At 44.5% G+C, this 18,344-nt stretch overlaps 1 non-coding gene across 1 annotated transcript; it reads right to left on the reverse strand.

Annotated features, from left to right (window-relative positions):
* Window positions 1-4,740: 4,740 nt before the first annotated feature.
* On the reverse strand, window positions 4,741-4,852 carry LOC122225717. The gene has a single exon (XR_006205324.1). It is a non-coding gene; the product is annotated as a U6 spliceosomal RNA (small nuclear RNA).
* Window positions 4,853-18,344: the final 13,492 nt, after the last annotated feature.

Raw genomic sequence — 18,344 nt, forward strand, 5'->3', positions numbered from 1 at the left:
GATCTATTACAAAATAAAAAAATAAATAATAAACATCAGACAACAAGTAGCATGTGGAGAGCAATATTAGAAAAAACACTAATGTTAACATCACCCAGCTTAAGAAATATAATATTACAGGGGCACCTGGCTGGCTCAGTCAGTGGAGTATCTGATTGTTGATCGATTGTTGAGTTTGAGCCCCATATTGGGTGTGGAGATTACTTAAAAATCAAATCTAAAGAAAAAAGAAATTTAACATTATGGATACAGTTGAAACCTCATGTGTATCTTTCCTAATGACCTTTTCTTCTTTATAACTTCACCTGCTCCCCAGAAATAACTAACTACCAGTACTATTTGGAATTTCTTATGTATCATTCTTATGCATATCTTTAGGCTTTTACTATGTATGTAGGTATTCCTAAACAATATGGTATGGTTTAATATGTCTTTAAACTTTATATAACTATTACTATATACATTTATTTTATTTTTTTAATTTTTGAGAGAGAGAGACAGGGCACGAGTGGAGGAGGGGCAGAGAAAGAGGGAGATACAGAATCTGAAGCAACTCCAGGCTCTGAGCTGTCAGCACATAGCCCGATGTGGGGCTTGAACCCACGAACCGCTAGATCATGACCTGAGCTGAAGTCGGACACTCAACCAGCTGAGCCACGGGTGCCCCATAACTGTTATTATGTTGTATACATCTTCCAGCGACTTGCTTTTTTGTTTGACATTACATTTGTGAGCTTTTTCCATGGTAATATATTATCTCTAGTTCATTCATTTTTGCTGTAGTTTTGTATTCCATTGGATGAATATGCCAATATATAGCTACACATACTCTCATTTATAGATGCTTAGGATGTTTCCCATTTGCCATTACAAATAAGCCTACAGTGAATATTTTCAAGCATAAGTTGAGAAAAATAGGAGAAACTTCCTGGTATATATATTTTTGGGTCACAGGTATGTGTACACTCAGTTTTACTAACTATTGCCAAATTGCTCTCCACAGAGTCATGCCCACTGTGTAAGACAGTTCCAGTGGCTCCAGATTAACTTTCGATATAAGTGTACATCATCCTCACCAAATTAATAGTTGTGAAATGATATTTCATTACAGTTTTAATTTGCATGTGCCCACTTACTAACTATATGCTTCTTGGCCATTCAGGTGTCTTACTCTGTGAATTGCCTCTCTTCACATATTAATTTTCATTTATTTTTTTCTATTGACTTATCTTTTTCTCATTGATTTCATGAAGTTCTTTATTAGTTCCCAATACTATACTAGTAATCTTTTTTTCCATTATTTGCTTTATAACTATCTTCCTGAGGACTGGGGTTTTTCTTATCTCTTTTTGGAGGTTTCTTTGCAGAGAAGTGATAAATTATAATGTAATCAAATTTATCTACATTTGAAAGACTTATTTATTTTTATTTTCTTTTATTTTTTTAAAAAAAATTTTTTTAACGTTTATTTTATTTTTGAGACAGAGAGAGACAGAGCATGAATGGGGGAGGGGCAGAGAGAGAGGGAGACACAGAATCGGAAGCAGGCTCCAGGCTCCGAGCCATCAGCCCAGAGCCCGACGCGGGGCTCGAACTCACGGACCGTGAGATCGTGACCTGAGCTGAAGTCGGATGCTTAACCGACTGAGCCACCCAGGCGCCCCAAGACTTATTTATTTTTAAATTGAAGTCTAATTACCATGCAGTATTATATCAGTTTCAGGTGCACAGTATAAAGATTCAACAATTCTATCTATGCACTTTTCAGTGCTCATCAATTCAAGAGGACTCTTAATCCCCTTTTTCTCCACCCATTCTGCTACCCACCTCCCTTTTGACAACCACCAGTTTGTTTTCTGTATTTAAGAGTCTGTTTTTTGTCTCTTTTTTCTTCATTTGTTCACTCGTTTTGTTTCTTAAATTCCACATATGGGTGAAATTATATTGTATTTGTCTTTATCTGATTTATTTCACTCAGCATTATACCCTCTGGATCCATCCATGTTGCTGCAAATGTCAAGATCTCATTATTTTTTATGGCTGAGTAATATTCCATTGCGTATATATACACTACATTATCTTTATCCATCCATCTATGGATGAATACTTGGGTTGCTTCCATATCTTGACTCTGGGAAATAATGCTGCAATAAACATAGGGGGTGCATATATCATTTCAAATCAGTGTTTTTATTTTCTTTGTGTAAATAGTAGTGGAATTACTGGACCACATGGTAATTCTATTTTTAATTTTTTGAGAAACCTGCATACTGTTTTCCACAGTGGCTGCACCAATTTGTATTCCCACCAACAGTGCACGAGGGTTCCTTTGCCTCCATATCCTCTCCAGCACTTGTTATTTCTTATGTTCTTGATTTTGGCCATTCCGACGGGTGTAAAGTGATATCTCATTGTGAAGTTATAAATTAAAATGCAACCAAATTTATATACATTTTTATTATGGTTTGTACCTTTTGGGTGTTAAGAAGTCTTTCTCAACACTCAAACTACAGAGATATTTTCTTCTAAGAGCTCTAAAGCATGTTTTTTTACATTTAGATCTTTAATATACTTGGAATTGATTTTTGAGTATGATGTGAAGTAAGGATCTATTTTCCTCTATTGAATAGCCTATTGTTATAGTGCCATTTGTTGAAAAGTCTATCATTTTCCCCATAGAGAATCTTCGATGCCTCCTCTGTCATGGTATTTTAATATCATATGAGTTTCTTTTGGATCATAATATGGTCTAATTATTCTCTTTATTGCTACACCAATATCATACTGAATTCGTTCCTATAGCTTTATAATAAGTTGACTTCTGGTATGGTAGGTCAATTGCATTGATGGGCATAATCAATAGCCTCTCTGTATTTCTATCCTTACAATACAACTTTGCAGGTCATTGCATCAAGAAGTTGACTATTTCTCCACCCTTTGAACCGGGACTGGACTTACTACTTGCTTTGGCCTAGGAAATGTGGTGGAAGTGACAGTGTGCCAAACTGAGGCCTTCAGAGACCTTGTACGCTTCCATTCCTCTTTGGGACTTTTGCCTTCACTATAGTAATAAGCTCAAGCTAGTGTGCCGAAGGATGAGAGAACACGCGGAATAGGGTGGAGTCGATCCAAGCTAAGACCAGCTTAGACCAGCCAGTGCCCAGCCAATTCACCAGCTGCCCTTATGAATGAGCCTGAGCCAAATAGCCGAGCTTGGCTTAGATCACCAGAATGGCACAACTGACCCATGAACTTGTGAGCCAAAACGAATGCTTATTGCGTTCTGCCCCTGAGGTTTATAGCCGTGGGTTCCACAACATAATAATGCAAAAAGATAATTGACGTGTACGGCAAGTCTCCTATCTTGTTCTGTTATTTAAAACCATCTAAGTTGATCATAGCGTTATGTGCTTCTCCGTATAGATTTTAAAATTGGTGTCAAATTCCGTGGCTCGGTTTAACCTTTTTATATATAACTCAAGTTCTAGGACAGTATCCTTTGCAACAGAGAGCCCTTTCCAAACTTTCCCCTTAGATTATCCCCCAAAGTGAAGCTAAGTAAATCATTTGTTACTCCATTTCTGATAAATTGTTAAATTATTTGTATTTGCTTTATCATATTATAATATCATTATCATAAGATGGTAATTCTGTTGCCGGGGCAACCAAATGTGATATATGAGCTTGTTGCTTTAACTGAAACCTTAACTCTCTTTGGCTACATTCCATAGGCTTTCTTGGCTCCCTTCATTCCTGAGGTTGAAAGAATGGAAGATATTCCACAATTCTGTTAGCATCTTACGTTTTATATCTGTTTCCACCTCCACACTTATTAGCATATATATCATTCTCTAAATTTATTATCTTAACTAATTTCATTTCTACTATTTGTCTCTGATAGCTCCTCCCATTCAGTGTAATAATGCACGATATTTATTCAACATATATTTAATGATCACCTACCGTGAGCCTGGCACTGGAGTTCCAACAGTGAATGAGACAGATACGGCCTGGACCCTTCCAGAGTTTATCAAGTTAAGGAGGCAGGAGTATAATGGATTAGCACGTGAATATTTAACCAGCATGGTAAGTGCCATGAAAAATAAGTACAGGCCGACAGGTGGGGGCCTGATCTAATTTGGATCAGTGACCATTTTTGTGAGGAATAAAATTTAAGCTGGGACTGAGAAATAACTTGGAGTTATCCAGAGTCGGAAAGGGCACAGAAGGCCTGGGCACAATGCATGATAGAGCCTTGAGGTCTCGGGGAAGATGAGAGGTTTGGAAGGAGGCCAGGGTAGCCGAAGACTAGTATGTAAGAGTGACAGGAGCTTGAGATGAATCTGGAGAAGTGGGCGGGGGCAAAAATCACAGTGGGCCTCACAGGGTACTTGTACCATCTATTCAGAAATCGGGTTATAAAGGTCTGAAATGGTGAAGTCGTCCAAGAGGAGTTCATTTCACCCCATAGCCCATGGTTATGTACGGTACAAACAGTTTTAGAGATGCACGGTGCGTTCCTTGTCCTCTGCGTATGTATCCCAGGCCATCTCGGGGCTGGATCCATGCCGCTTCCCTGCTGAAATGGATGCAAGACTCCCTCCATCCCCTCATGGGTTTCTCTGGTGCTGTACCCACACCAGTGAGATCAGAAATCAAGCCTAGAGGCTTGGCTTAGCACCCTTCCCTCCAGGGACCTCATTCTGCAGGTAGCAGGTCCTTCGAGACCATCCTCACGGGAACTATTTCGGATGTGGAAGCTTCACGAACTTGCGTGTCGTCCTTGCACAGGGGCCCTGCTGTCCTAGCTGCATCGTTCCAATTGTAGTATATGTGCTGCCGAAGTGAGCACGTCCCTGGAACGTTAGGTCCTGCAATAGCGCCGGACCCAAGTGCACAACCAGCAGATCCCTGACTTGAGAGCCCATGACTGGTGCAACAGTAGACGACACGTCCTTACATGCAGATCACTTAATCAAGGATCAGGTCTGGGAAAGACTTCGTTTTACTCTTCCCAGCGTCTCTGTTTGCTTCTTGTCACTCTTGGTATCCTCAGGCTTATTTTTCTTCTGGCAGGTACCCCATTTTGTCTTGAACTTCCGGTCCTCTAACAACACACGTACTCTCCGGAAATGGAGGGTGTGAGAGCATGCATGTAAATGTTGACCATAGGGTGTAGCCTAGGTAGGGGTTTCTTGGCCCCAGTTTTCAGAGCTGGGGTCTAGGCCAAGGGTCCATGGCTCCCCTACTCACGTGACATTCGGATGTCTGTGTGGAGGTGTTTTTAGTGGACACCGGTAGGTTTCACCTGCCCAGCGTCGTTTCCTTCTCTTTCAGTAATATCAAGACCCTAATTACCCTTTTAGGGCCTTGATCGCCTCTGAATATTGTTCTATCTTGGTGGCACTTGCAGTCAATAAACTTCACTTCTTTTAGCCATGATGGGGGAAGAGGGAAGGGTCTAATGTAAGCCAAACAGAATTCCTCTTGGGAAATCTTTCTTGCAACAAGGGGAGGGGGGGGTTGGTGGGGGGAATGGCTTATCGGATTCATTTTGCTGACAGCACAGAAGAAATCGTGCCCACTAGGAATTAGTTCCTGCTTTCTAGATCCCAAAGCTTTCTAGACCTATTTCCTCTCCCACTCCATTTCCTTCCATTAAATCCCTCTGTTGCTTAAATTAGCCGCAGCAGGCTTCTACTGTTTGCAGTGGGAGAAAAGTCTAACTCACATGGAGTGCCTGTCTACATCTTTCTGAGCTGCAAAACTGAGGTTCTCAAAGGCATCCATCATCCAAAAAAAAAAAAAAAAAAAAAAAAGAGCTTAGAATCACTAGATTAGGTGGTCCTTTCTTTCCCTGAGAATCCAAGGAAGAATTGGAGACACACATCCTTGCAAATTAACAGATGGATGAGTCACTGACTGAACTAAAACTCAAAACTGTGGATTTCCTGGCATCCTCTTGCAAAGTGGAATTATTTTTGGCAGAATGGATCTTGCTCGGGAACTCACGAAATAATTGTCGATAGTCCCCGAATCAGAAGACCAGCCCTGCCTTTGCCCACAGTTGAGTTTTATTTTCTGGTTAAGGTCATCATTCCTTTCCTACCACCCTGGCCCGTACCTGTCCTTACAACAGTTTTCCTTCTAGTCAAAGAGCTCTCCCTATGCATGGAAGAGTTAAGAGCAGCTGCGGGAGTCAGGGTGGTACGTATTAAGTTTGTCTCTAGGCCAGCATTCCTCTAAGACCCAGGTAGGATGCTGGAAGGTGTTCAAGGAGGGCTGGGGCTCCAGAAACTCTGTCAGGCTTAAAGAATTTTTTCTGTCTTTCTTTAACTCTTGAAAATTAGTAGAAGCCAAGTCCACAGTTAAGTACAAATTGGGTGGTTGCTTATTACCATTCTAAAATGAAAGGCTTTCCAGAAGAAAAAAGAAGGAAGAGACAAGTTGAACCACTTCGGGGTCCAAACCACTAAAACCAGAGGCAGTTCCAAGATACATCCAATTTTTATCCATGTTCCATCCCCACTTTCCTCTTGGCCACCAGCAACTTATTTTAGCGTTATGCAAGGAACGCCATTTTAAATTTGGGGTGGCTGTTGTAGTTATTGCTATTTAATCACAAGCACATGCATACACTCACACATACACTCGCTCTACTGAGCTCCCCTTCTGTCTTTGCTTATCATTTAAAATGGGGTGAGTTCAGGAAACTGTTTGTTGGTCCTAGTCTGCTTCCCACGAGAACTGAACTGCCATTGGTTCCTTGAAGAAGATCCTCCTGGACGTCACAGCAGGCATGTGGGAAACTCAACTGGCATCATTGAAAGCTGTGTTTGAATAAGGACTTAGACCCAGGGTAAAGCGAATGCTCATTTCAACAGAACTCAGGCTGGCATCCAGTGGAGAGGGGTCAGAGCAGAGTAGCGTTCAAACACCATCATCTTACATGAATGGGGCGCGAGGTCCCACTGAAAGTCCCACTGACTTTCAGAACGAGAGCATGATGGCAGAAGTCATTTCGGTTTCCTTGCCATCTGTCCTGACTCACAAGGTTAATCATCAATGGTTCTCAAAATCTATTTCACGGGGTGCCTGGGTGGCTCAATCGGTTGAGCGTCCAACTCTTGATTCGGCGCAGGTCATGATCTCACGGTTCATGGGATAGAGCCCCGTGACAGGTTCCATGCTGAGTGTGGAGCCTACCTGGGATTCTCTCTCTCTCCTTCTCTCTTTGCCCCTCCCCTGCTCATGCTTTTCTCTCTCTCTCAAAATAAATAAATAAACTTAAAAAAATCTATTTCACGGTTCACCAGAATATTGTCCTTCGTATAAACTTGTCATTCAAAAATCTACTGAGCACTAAGCCAGTACCCGGGCACTATATTGGATGCCATTAGATGATAACGATGGAAAAATACCCATTCTGGTTTGATGAGCAAAAACTTAGCCAAAAAGCAATTTTATTTTATAGCTTAGAGTGATAGTAATAAAATCAATTCTCATTTGCTTGGGCACTTGGTACATTCTCGGGACTATGCAAGGTGTTCCACATTTGTGAGAGCTGATCCTCCCAGCAATCACAGGATGCCAGCTAGGCGTTACAGAGAAAGGTTTGTGCTTCTGTAGAACACTATGCATTGTTTAGTGCACACTCTTTCCAGGATCAGATTCTGATTCTGATTCTGAGAGGGGGGGCTCTGAGCCTTTCACTGGCTTTAAGCGATTTTACTACTCTGTACGCTATAGATAACTGATAGCAATGCAAATGATTCTTGTCTGCGGATACACAAATACATACTCGCTGGATGGAATTACATTGGCTTCTCCACCCACTCAACCCTCATTGGAAAAAGCCAGTTTCTGTCGATGTGTAAACTCATTCCAACACTTCTTAACACCATATAAATTTATGCGTCTTTTATTTCGCCTTTGAACCAATTTAACATCTATCTGTTAAATAAAATCCTTAGCATGTGTTTATTTTATATCTGTATGGGAGTCATGATTTTATCTTTTCTTAAGAAATATCCTTTCATGGGGCACCCGGATAGCTCAGTCGGGTAAGCGTCTGACTTCCGCTCGGGTCATGATGTCACAGTCTGTGGGTTCGAGCCCCTTGTCGGGCTCTGTGCTGACAGCTCGGAGCCTGGAGCCTGCTTCGGATTCTGTGTCTCCCTCTCTCTCGGCCCGTCCCCTACTCATGCTCTGTCTCTGTTTCTCAAAGTAAATAAACGTTAACAACAACAACAACAAAAGAAATACCCTTTCACATTATTATTAACCCCACTCTGCAGAGGAAGATACTGAGGCTCAGAATCAAATGACTTGGTCAGGACCACTAATGATTTATGTGACCTAGCTAGGGGTTAAACCGCTGCACTTTCTGACTCCACAGCTATGTGCCTTCTTATAATTTTGCACCTGCTCTGTACCTGGCCTGTGTTAGGCATGTGCAAGTATCCTTTGAAGTCATTGAGCTATTAATAGGCTCTTGTATACTGGCGCTATGGGGTTATAAAATATTCATGATATAATCTCTGCTCGCCAGATGATAATCAAGGTACACACACACAAAAAAAGAAGGAAAATGCACGATAGACGAGAAAGGAAAGGAAAGGAGTGGTAAGAGTACAACGGGATTAGTCTTGAAAGCTTTTAGGAAGTGATATAGTCTTCCAATCTCCATTGTGGAAATGGAAGGGGCATGAAGAAGAAGGTTGTAAGTTAAAGCCAACAACCTGTAAACCTGGGTCCTGAAGGCTCCAGTCCAGCCACCTGAAGGAGCAAACCAGGAAACAGGATGGTGCCATCGCCTGAACATTTGTTATCTAACACCGGGGAGAAATGTGGCAAATAAGACAAATTCTAATCTCCTAATTATTTGCACATATAACTATTTTGCATAAAGTCTCTACTGGCCCAAATTTGACTGAGTTGTGCTTAAAACGGGTTGTCATAGCTCCTCCATGTTTGTGGGCTAAACTCTGAACTCCTTCATATCGTATGGCTTTAATGTGGCCTCTGCCCACTTTGAATCTCTTCTGATATCCAAAAGCATTGCTCTCTACTAGCCTTCTCCTCTCTGTGTCCCTGTCTCTGTCTCTCTTTCTCACACACACACAGCCCACAGTCTAGGTTTCTGACTCCCTAAAGTACTGGCAATCCCCCACCCCACCAGGCACTTTTGCAGCTCGCCTTTTACTAAAGCTTTGCCCATAGCAGCCCTCTTTACACCCCTCCCCACCTTGGCAAGCATCGGTGCATCACTCAACACTCAATTTAAAGAGTCGCCCTCTTTATGAAAGACCACTCATCTGATCTGTGAAAATCACCTTTCCCCCGAACATATGTCGCTGCCAGCGTGCACCCTTGGTCGTGCCTGTTTGTTTACACACTTGCTTCCAGGGATGGTGCCTGGCCTGCTCTGCCTTGCCTTCTCTCCCCCCATGTCCCGCATTGCCTGTTGTGTAGGTCGTGCTCTGTAATTGAACGCATCATGCATCAGTGAATCAGTGGATTCACCAACATGCTAGGCGGGGTGAAGGGGTACTGGAAGGAATCAGAGAGCTCAGGGCATTCAAACCCTTCTCTCCATCGCAGGGGAAAGCAAGGCCGGGAGAGGAGAGGTGAAATCTGCCAGCAGCCCCCAAGGGGGAGCAGGAAGTGCTAAGAGAACCCAGGGCTCCCTCCCCTGAGTTTCAGACAAGCCAGGCTGCTTCTCGCTGCGGTGCAGTGTGGGGAAGGAAAACTGCTCTAGGAGAGAGGGATGATTTGTGCGTTGTTTTGTTTTTGTGGCGCTTTCATAATTTCGGTAAGGATATTTTTAAGCCGAAGCATGGGGCGGTTCAGTTTTCATTACCCAACTTGGCATTTTCCTCTTGTGCGCAGAGCCGCTCAGGGCCCTTATCATAGCGCTGTAACCACATCCCCTGCTGGGCCTAACGCTAAATCAACACTGTCAGTTGAAAACAAACACTAACAGGTGCGCGGCACACTGAGCGTGGGAGGGTATTTATTCTGAAGCGAGGGCTAGTACACTGGAGGGGGTAATAAACCCCGACCCGATAGGGCCACTCTGCCCACTGCTCCCCAGCCAGGGGCACCGGGAGAGCTGCCAAAGCCTTGCAAGGGCTGCAGCCTGGGCCCCCCGAAAACCAGGCCCGTCGGTGAGAAATGGCGATTTTATAGTTGCAGGAGAAGCTCCCATCAGGCGCTTCTTAAAGCCCCTCTCTCAAGAGAGGCCGAGACCGGTGTGGCTGATGCACGTGGCTCCCGAGTGTCCTTCCCAGCAGCCCCTGGTAGGGGCTGGAGACCAGCAGAAGTCTGTTCAGGACAGGAGCACTCATAGGACCTCGCTCGGAGGCGAAGGAGGACCTTGCAAACTCTGCCTCGGCCTTCCGTCCCGATCCCACAGAGCAGATCTAAGTCTCCTGGTAACTTTTTTTTCCTGAAGCTGCCGCCCTGGGGCCCCTCGGAGCCAGGTGACCATAGGATGCTGAGTAGTAATAGTTATCAATACGAAGAACCAGCCTGCCCAGAAGCGCCGACTGTGGGGCTGGACCACAGCGTATTCACAGCGTTATCGGATCCGACCCCCCATCCTCCCCCCCCCCCCCCCCCCCCCCCCCGCCCACCACAACCCACGAGGCAGATATCACTATCAGCATCCCCTCCCCTCGACAAATAAGGAAATGATGGACAAAGGGGTATAAAGTGCCCCAGGCTGTACAGCTGTCAGGTTCCTGGTGGAGACATGATTCATTTCAGGCAGTTGGTTTCAGAGTGTGTGTTCTGAGTCCTTCACCGTCCCGCCTCAGCTTTGGGTGTTAATCAGGTGGTTCCCGACCCCGGCTGGACATTGGAACCACCCATGTCAGAGCCAACCTCCAAAGCTCCCGATTGGTGTGCTTTGGGGTAGCTGGGTATTTAAAATACCAACAAGTAAATAAGTGTGTGTGCCCGCGTCTGCAACCCCATTAGCCCCAGGCACTTGAAGGGAGCAGCTGGCAGAGGTAGGAGTTCCCACCACGCTGTTCAAAGCCAAGTATCGAGGAGGACGGGCACGCAGTGCTGGAAGGCCCGCCAAGGAAGGTCTGGCCTGGGCGCGGTTCGGTGACTAAGGCGTGGGGAAGACTGCCAGAAAGGGGGCAGAGGTGACCAAAAGGGGTCCCAGAGAGACAAGAAAACCAACAGGCCTATTTCTCTGTCTGCCAGGATCGGGCCGCGGGGACACGCCAAGGGAGAACACGATGGAGGGTGAGCCCCTTCATGCTGCACAGACAGTTCCTGGAACTTACCAGTACTAAAAAGAATGAAGGTTCCCGGAAAGGTGTTTTAAGAGAGAAACTTGCCTTGTAAATCACACCTGTTGGAGCTACACAGGGGAGCATTTAAGGCTCTGAAGTGCACAGTACGGGAATCTCCTCAAACCAGGGTCTGGGGGTTTGGGACGTAAATGCTGGGAAGTCAGGGGGTTCCCTCACCCCTTCCTTCAGTGGCCGATCCGGACTCAGCCTGTATTTTAGTTACAAGCTATTCTCATCCTGTAGGGGCTGTTTACATTTGAGACACAGGTTTTAAGGTTATAAAATTCAGGGGTGCCTGAGTGGCTCAGTCGGTTAAGCGTCCGACTTCGGCTCAGGTCATGATCTCCCCGTTTGTGAGTCCAAGCCCCATGTGGGGCTCTGTGCTGACAGCTCAGAGCCTGGAGTCTGCTTCCGATTCTGTGTCTCCCTCTCTCTGCCCCTCCTTCGCTCACATTCTGTCTCTCACACTCTCTCTCTCAAAAATAAACATTAAAAACTTTTTTTATTTTTATTTATTTATTTATTTTTCAATAAAAACTTTTTTTAAAAGATTATAAAATTTATATCCATTAGAGACAAAAACGTTTTAAAATAGAAAAAGATGTCACTCATAATTTTGTTACCTAAAGGTAACAATTATTATTTAGGATATTCCTTTATGTTGTTTTTCCTGGACAAAATTTTTTCAACACAATGTGAATCATAATAAATGTGCATTATTATAACCTGCTTATTTCACCTAAAATAGCATAAAGCTAGTTATTCCTTGCATCAGGTTCTTTATTCCCCTCATGATAATTATATTAACGGTGATGAGGTATTGCTGGGATTCAGAAAACTGAATAATCTATGAATTCATTCCGTGGGGGAGAAAAATTGAATAAGAATTCTTGTTAAGAATTGTTTGATTTTTGCTTAAATATGTATACCCTAAAACCAGGTATCAATGTGTCTACCCCTCACAAACAACCCTGAGCCTTAAAGTCTAATCCAAACGGGTCTTTCGGCAAATCTAGGATTTGGCCAGATTGATTTTTAAACGATGATGGAAAGGTAAACATAAATGCGAAAACGTTTCATAGAGAACTTCCAAATGGGAAGATTTATCATCAGACCCCTGCCACTGTAATTTCCTTCTCGAAGGGGCTTTGCCAGAGAGACTAAGCCACGTGGCATAATCCCTGAACACGCATTGGCATATGCAGGAGCTCGGTTTGTGCAAATGGGTTCTTGGAGCCAATCAGACTAGCTTGGTATTTCATCCTTTGGCCCAATACTGTATACTGGCACAAATAACACTACCCCTGCCATGCACAGAATAATGTTCAGAATAATAAATCAGCCACCCTGTAATTATATGGGGAGAGCCAGCTTTATTCTCTCGGTGAGCAGATTGATGTATCTGTTTAGACGGGATGCCTAGGGCTCTCTGGGAACCTGGGCTGACTTCCTAGTGCCCAGACAGGCCCTGCCCCACATCCCTGTATGTAGAGGTGAGTTCCCACTGTGCAGGTCTGCTGGGACTAAACTGGTTTCTAAACCTGTTTGGCTTCTCCCAAAGGTCCATAGCTGTCAAAAGTGAAACAGATCCAGGGGCTGGGGACAGCAGAAAGGCACAAACTCATCCGTCAGGCTGTGCAAGCAGAAAGGCCGTGGAGGCTGAGACGGAAAGGCTGCCTTAGCTGCAGGATCCTGGATGGCCGTTAACATAGTATTTGAGGACAGTCCCAGACAGAAAATGTTGGACCAGGTAATCTGTTTGTCTGAATTCATGCCATTCCTTCAGCAGTTGGCAGAAAGGAATTGAAGCAGCACACACAAGTGGACAAAATAAACCCTACAGGAAGGTCATTTCACACGGTCGAGAAAAGTGATCACTCCCTTGTCCTGCCTTGGTTCAAAGCACATACTTAAAAGATCATGTGACCGTATTAATGAGGGCATAGGTGGGTGGGTGAAAGGAGGAGGCATACTCCTAAAGCCTGCTGTAAAAATTTACGGGTCAATCACATTAGAATTCAAATGTATCTTTACATTATAGCATCAAGCCTGATCAATACTTCATCAGTACATTCTGAGACTTGCCCAGGAGTGTGAAAGTTTCCCCCGTGGATACATTCCCTGTCTGACCCTGAATGGCTTCATTTGGCCCTGCATGTCTGACTCATATGCCTTCCCCACATTTAATTAGATGGTTTATTTTCTGAGATCAAGTTGGCTATTTTGTCTTCATGGCTGTATTTCTTTGCTTTTGTGGTTTTTCTCCGCTGGGAGTCCTCTAACCCTGGCTTGTTGGCATGCCTGGTGTCTTCCATTGCTCAGGCCTTGGTTCAAATTTCTCCTCCTCAAAGAGGTCTTTCCTCCCCTCCCCCCACTCCTAGCCACTCTCAGACACAGGTCTATGTTTAATACTGCACACTCTTTATAAATATCCCATTTAGCTATCTCCTTGTTTATTTTCTGGGCTCCGCCATCACCCACGTATGGATCTTGCACTGTTCTCCATTGCACCCCCAGCACTCACAACAATTTTTTTTTTAACGTTTATTTACTATTGAGAGACAGAGAGAGACAGAGCATGAGCAGGGGAGGGGCAGAGAGGGAGGGAGACACAGAATCCGAAGCAGGCTCCAGGCTCGGAGCTGGCAGCACAGAGCCCGACGCGGGGCTCGAACTCACGGACCGCGAGATCATGACCTGAGCCAAAGTCGGCCGCTTCACCGACTGAGCCACCCAGGCGCCCCGCACTTATAACAATATTGAGCATACAGTGGGCATGTGTGAAGCCCAGGAGGCAGGTCCTATGCCTGTCTCTATTTGATAGATGCCCAGTTAGGATATAAGGACAGCACCGTGCTCTCAACAATAGCCTTATGTCTTGCCTCTCTAGCATTTTTGCTAAATAAGTAAATGAATATCTGTCATCACCATTCCCTAAAGACTCATAGGTTCCTCCTAAGCTCTAAGTCCAATAAACACAAATATCATGATCTTAAAAACAGGTTGTAAATATATGACAGATACCACACAAGGTTAAGAGTCCTGAGGTTTAGGGGGCGCCTGGGTGGCTCAGTAGGCCAAGTCTGACTCTTGATCTCAGTTCAGGTCTTGATCTCAGGGTCATGAGTTCAAGCCCTGCCTTGGGCTCTGTGCTGGGTGAAGCTTACTTAAGAAAAAAAAAAAAAAAAAAAAAGAGTCACTAGATTTAGGATGTCCCTATTTTTAGGGGAAATGGGGATACAGACTCATTTTTGGTTCCTAACCCTCCGGAAGTGGCTCTGTAGCTTTTGGTAGAGAGTAAGAGGTTAAATCCTACAGTAATACCGATACCACAAAAGCCAAATATTTTTCTCTTTAAGCTGCCACTGCCACTGAAAGATTCGTCAGGTGGCTGGGGGGTGCAGGGAGACTCAACAGCGTTGATGAATCTTGGTGGGTTTTACAACTTGTTGCATCTGTTTGAATTTTTATTATTATTCCTGGAGCTTTACCTCAGAAATTTTGGTTTTAAGTTCATATATTTTAAATCAGTATAATAAGCATATGTACACTTATTTTGAAAATAATGTTTATTTTCGAGACAAAGCATGAACAGAGGAGGGGCAGAGGGGTGGGGGGGGGGGGGGGCGGGGGACAGAGGATCCGAAGCAGGCTCTGTGCTGATAGCAGTGAGCCAGATGCAGGGGTCGAACTCACAAACCCTGAGTCCGTGACCCGAGCCAAAGTGGGAGGCTTAATCTACTGAGTCACCCAGGCGCCCCATACACTTATTTTAAAAATAAATATATTTAATTTGCACACACACTTGGGATGTTCTTGAGGATCTTGGAGACATGGACAACAATAACTTTTTTTTTTTTTAAAGGATTTCACCTTTATCCTCTCATTGTGTTTCAAAACACCACCGAAGTAGGCAGAGCCAGACCAATGTTATTCTCTCTAGCTAGCTGACTCCCAGATCACCGGTCTGGACTCCCGGGTTTTCTTCCTGCTTCTGTGGCTGCTTTCTCGAATGCCCTGTGCTGGTTCCTCTTCATCTTCCAAACTTGGAACATTGGTGTGATCCAGGATTCAGCCTCTGGGCATCCTTCCTCTACACCCTCTTGGTGGACTCATTCACTCCTCTGACCTTAAATACAATGTTTATGCTAATGAGGCTCAAGTGTGTATTTCCCGCTCGGTTTGATCCCTTTAGCTCAGTGCTGTTAGTCTCTGATATTTCCACTTGGTCATCTTATGGGTATTTCAAACTTACATGCCCCAAACTGGGCTTCCAAAGTGGCTCCTCTCAGTTTTTCCTGCCCGAGTCAATGACCACTCCGCGTTTCTCGTTACCAGGCCAATGATCTGGGGCCATCTCTGCCCCCACTGTCTCTTATACGTCCCATCTGATCTGTCACAACTCCTATTGTTTCTACTTTTAAAGTATAGTAAATCCAGAATCTGGCCTTTTCTCTTACATTCCACCGTTGCCACGCTGGCCAGACCCCTGTCACCTTGTGCCTGGTTGGTCTCAGGGGCCTCCTAACTAGCCTCCCTGCCTCTTTGCTGCCCTTGGGTCTGTTCTCAGCACAGCAGCCAGAGCAATTCTGTGGTTGTCAGATCATCACCCTCCTCGGCTCAAAACGCTCCACAGACTTGCCCTGTCACTTAGAGTGACTCTCGCCCTGTCCCTGTAGTCCTATGTGACCGTCCATGCTCTGGCCCTCTTCTGCTGTGACAAGTCCCTGACTATTTTCCTCCTCACCCTCCCGCCTTCCCTTCGACACCCTCCCACCTCAAGTCCTCTGCACAAGCCATTCTCTGTGTCTACAGTGCCCTCCCCCAGAGAGTTCTGTGGCTTCCTCTTCACTTCCTTTAGTTCTTTATTCATATGTCACTTTCTAAGCACCCAGCTCAGTGCCTTACTGCTGTTGTAGATGCCTGATACATTGCTTTTTTTCCTTTTTAAGTTTATTTATTTTGAGAGAGAGCATGAGTGGGGAAGGGCAGAGAGAGAGAGAGAGAGAGAGAGAGAGAGAATGCCAAGCAGGCCCCACACTGTCAGCACAGAGCCCGATGTGGGGCTCGAACTCATGAACCACGAGATCATGACCTGAGCCGAAACCAGGACTCAGACGCTTAACCAACTGAGCCGCCCAGGCTCCCCGCTGCCCAGTACATCGCTCTTTAGCAAATACATGACTTAATTAGCAGAGTCGGTGTTTCCAGACGTGTCTTTGTCCTGGAGAACGTGCACGAGTGAGGGACAGTGTGGCTCTGAGAAGATGCCTGTGCTCGCTCCCAATCGTTAGAGCTGCTCCAGTAGGTCTTGTTTTAGAAGTGATCTCAGTCAATCTGACTTCAGAAACGTTCTGAAAACTAGGATGGGTTTCCTCCGAAGAGAAAGCTGTTACAGAGGAGCATGACCTTTAAAGCATGTTCAGTAATAATGCCTTCTGAAGCATTGGTGCAATGAGATGTGTTTCATTAATCGTGTTTTCTGAGCTGAGCAATTTGAAAGAACACGCTCCCCGTCTGCCTCACTGCCGTGTTCTCGTCAGCCCTTTCACAAATTAATCTGAATAGAAGCAGCTTCCCCTCAGCGGTGAGTTAAAATAAGCCACTGTTCACATGATTATTACTTCATTGTGCTTTTACGCACATTCCTTGGTGCTTTTTAATTATATATAATTACCAGGGAACAGGGAGTAAAATCTGTTTAATCTAAAATGAAACATGCTAAATAGATAATGTTCCCAGTTCCTGCTTTTTTTTTTTTTTTTAAGGTATTGCTCAAACTCAGGAAGACCAGGTTCAAGAGCGTAGACCCAGATCTTGCGGGAAGTGGAAAGCATAGCCTACGTGATTAAACATTATTTATTTCGTGTGCATGCTCTGGCTTTTTAAAAATTGTCACGCAACTTGGCGACTCAAGTAGTGACATCTGGGGTGCAATTATTTCAGATGCCATTTTTTTTTTCCTCCTCATAAAATAATTGCAACGAGCCGCAAACAAGAGTTAAACTTGATGGTAGCATATGGTGACTTTGATATGACGACATGTTTTTCCTGCAGGTTTTGTGGGTGTGTCTGATGATGCACCGTTTTATCAATGCTTGTCACAGTGATCATATTAAAATGCATGATACTGGTCAAGAGGCAACACAGCTCAGTGCTGAAATCCCAGGCACTGAGACAGACTTCCTATACCTGAATCTTTTGTATTAGTGATGTCATCTTAATTTATATAACTTCTCTGTAGCTCTCTGTCTCATCTGTGCCATGAGGATACAAGAGTAGTTGTCTCAGAGGGGGGTTGTTAGAATTAAATGTGTATGTATCAAGTGCTTAGACTAGAGCACTCAGTGAGAGTTTATTACTGTTACCAGTTAGGAAAATTAAGATCAGGCCGCAGCAACAGATAACTGCAAAATCCCAGGGCCTTGACATAACCAAAGTCTCTTTTTTGCTCAAGCTACGTGCTCCTCATGGAGCAGCCATCATCTCAAATGTTGCCCGTGGCTGTGGCAGAAGGAAAGATAATTCTGGAAGGTCTGGCACCAGCAATTAAATGCTCCAGGCTGGAAGTGGCCCTGTCACTTCTGTTGCTAACTCATCGGCCAGAATCAGTTGCATGGCCACCCTCGACCACCTGCCTAGGGGACGTGAGAGAAGACAGTGTCTAGAAGCCAGACACCAAGCATTTTTGGCAAGCGGTACTTAGGACATCCATGGTTTCTGTTGCCGTTCGGCTTCTGCAGTGAAAGCATTTGGCTTTCTCAGTCTGAGTGACCTTAACCTTTTTTGGTTGCTGGCTGTCACTGTTGGTTAAGGAGAATTGCAGGCTTCGGGGAAGGGCTTCAAGAGTGTCTTGGAGCACAGCAAGCTGAACATAAGGCTCTATTTAGCTATTTCGTGGCATTCTGGGGCACCGGACCATCTGCAATATAAATGACTTATAAATGTGCTCCATTAAAAATAAAAAAGACCAGTTCTAACACTTTAAACATGTCTGCTCAAAGACAACATTGGAAATACTGAAATACTGTCCAT

Source organism: Panthera leo, chromosome B4 (genome assembly GCF_018350215.1).
Source record: "Panthera leo isolate Ple1 chromosome B4, P.leo_Ple1_pat1.1, whole genome shotgun sequence".
Lineage (NCBI taxonomy): Eukaryota > Metazoa > Chordata > Mammalia > Carnivora > Felidae > Panthera > Panthera leo.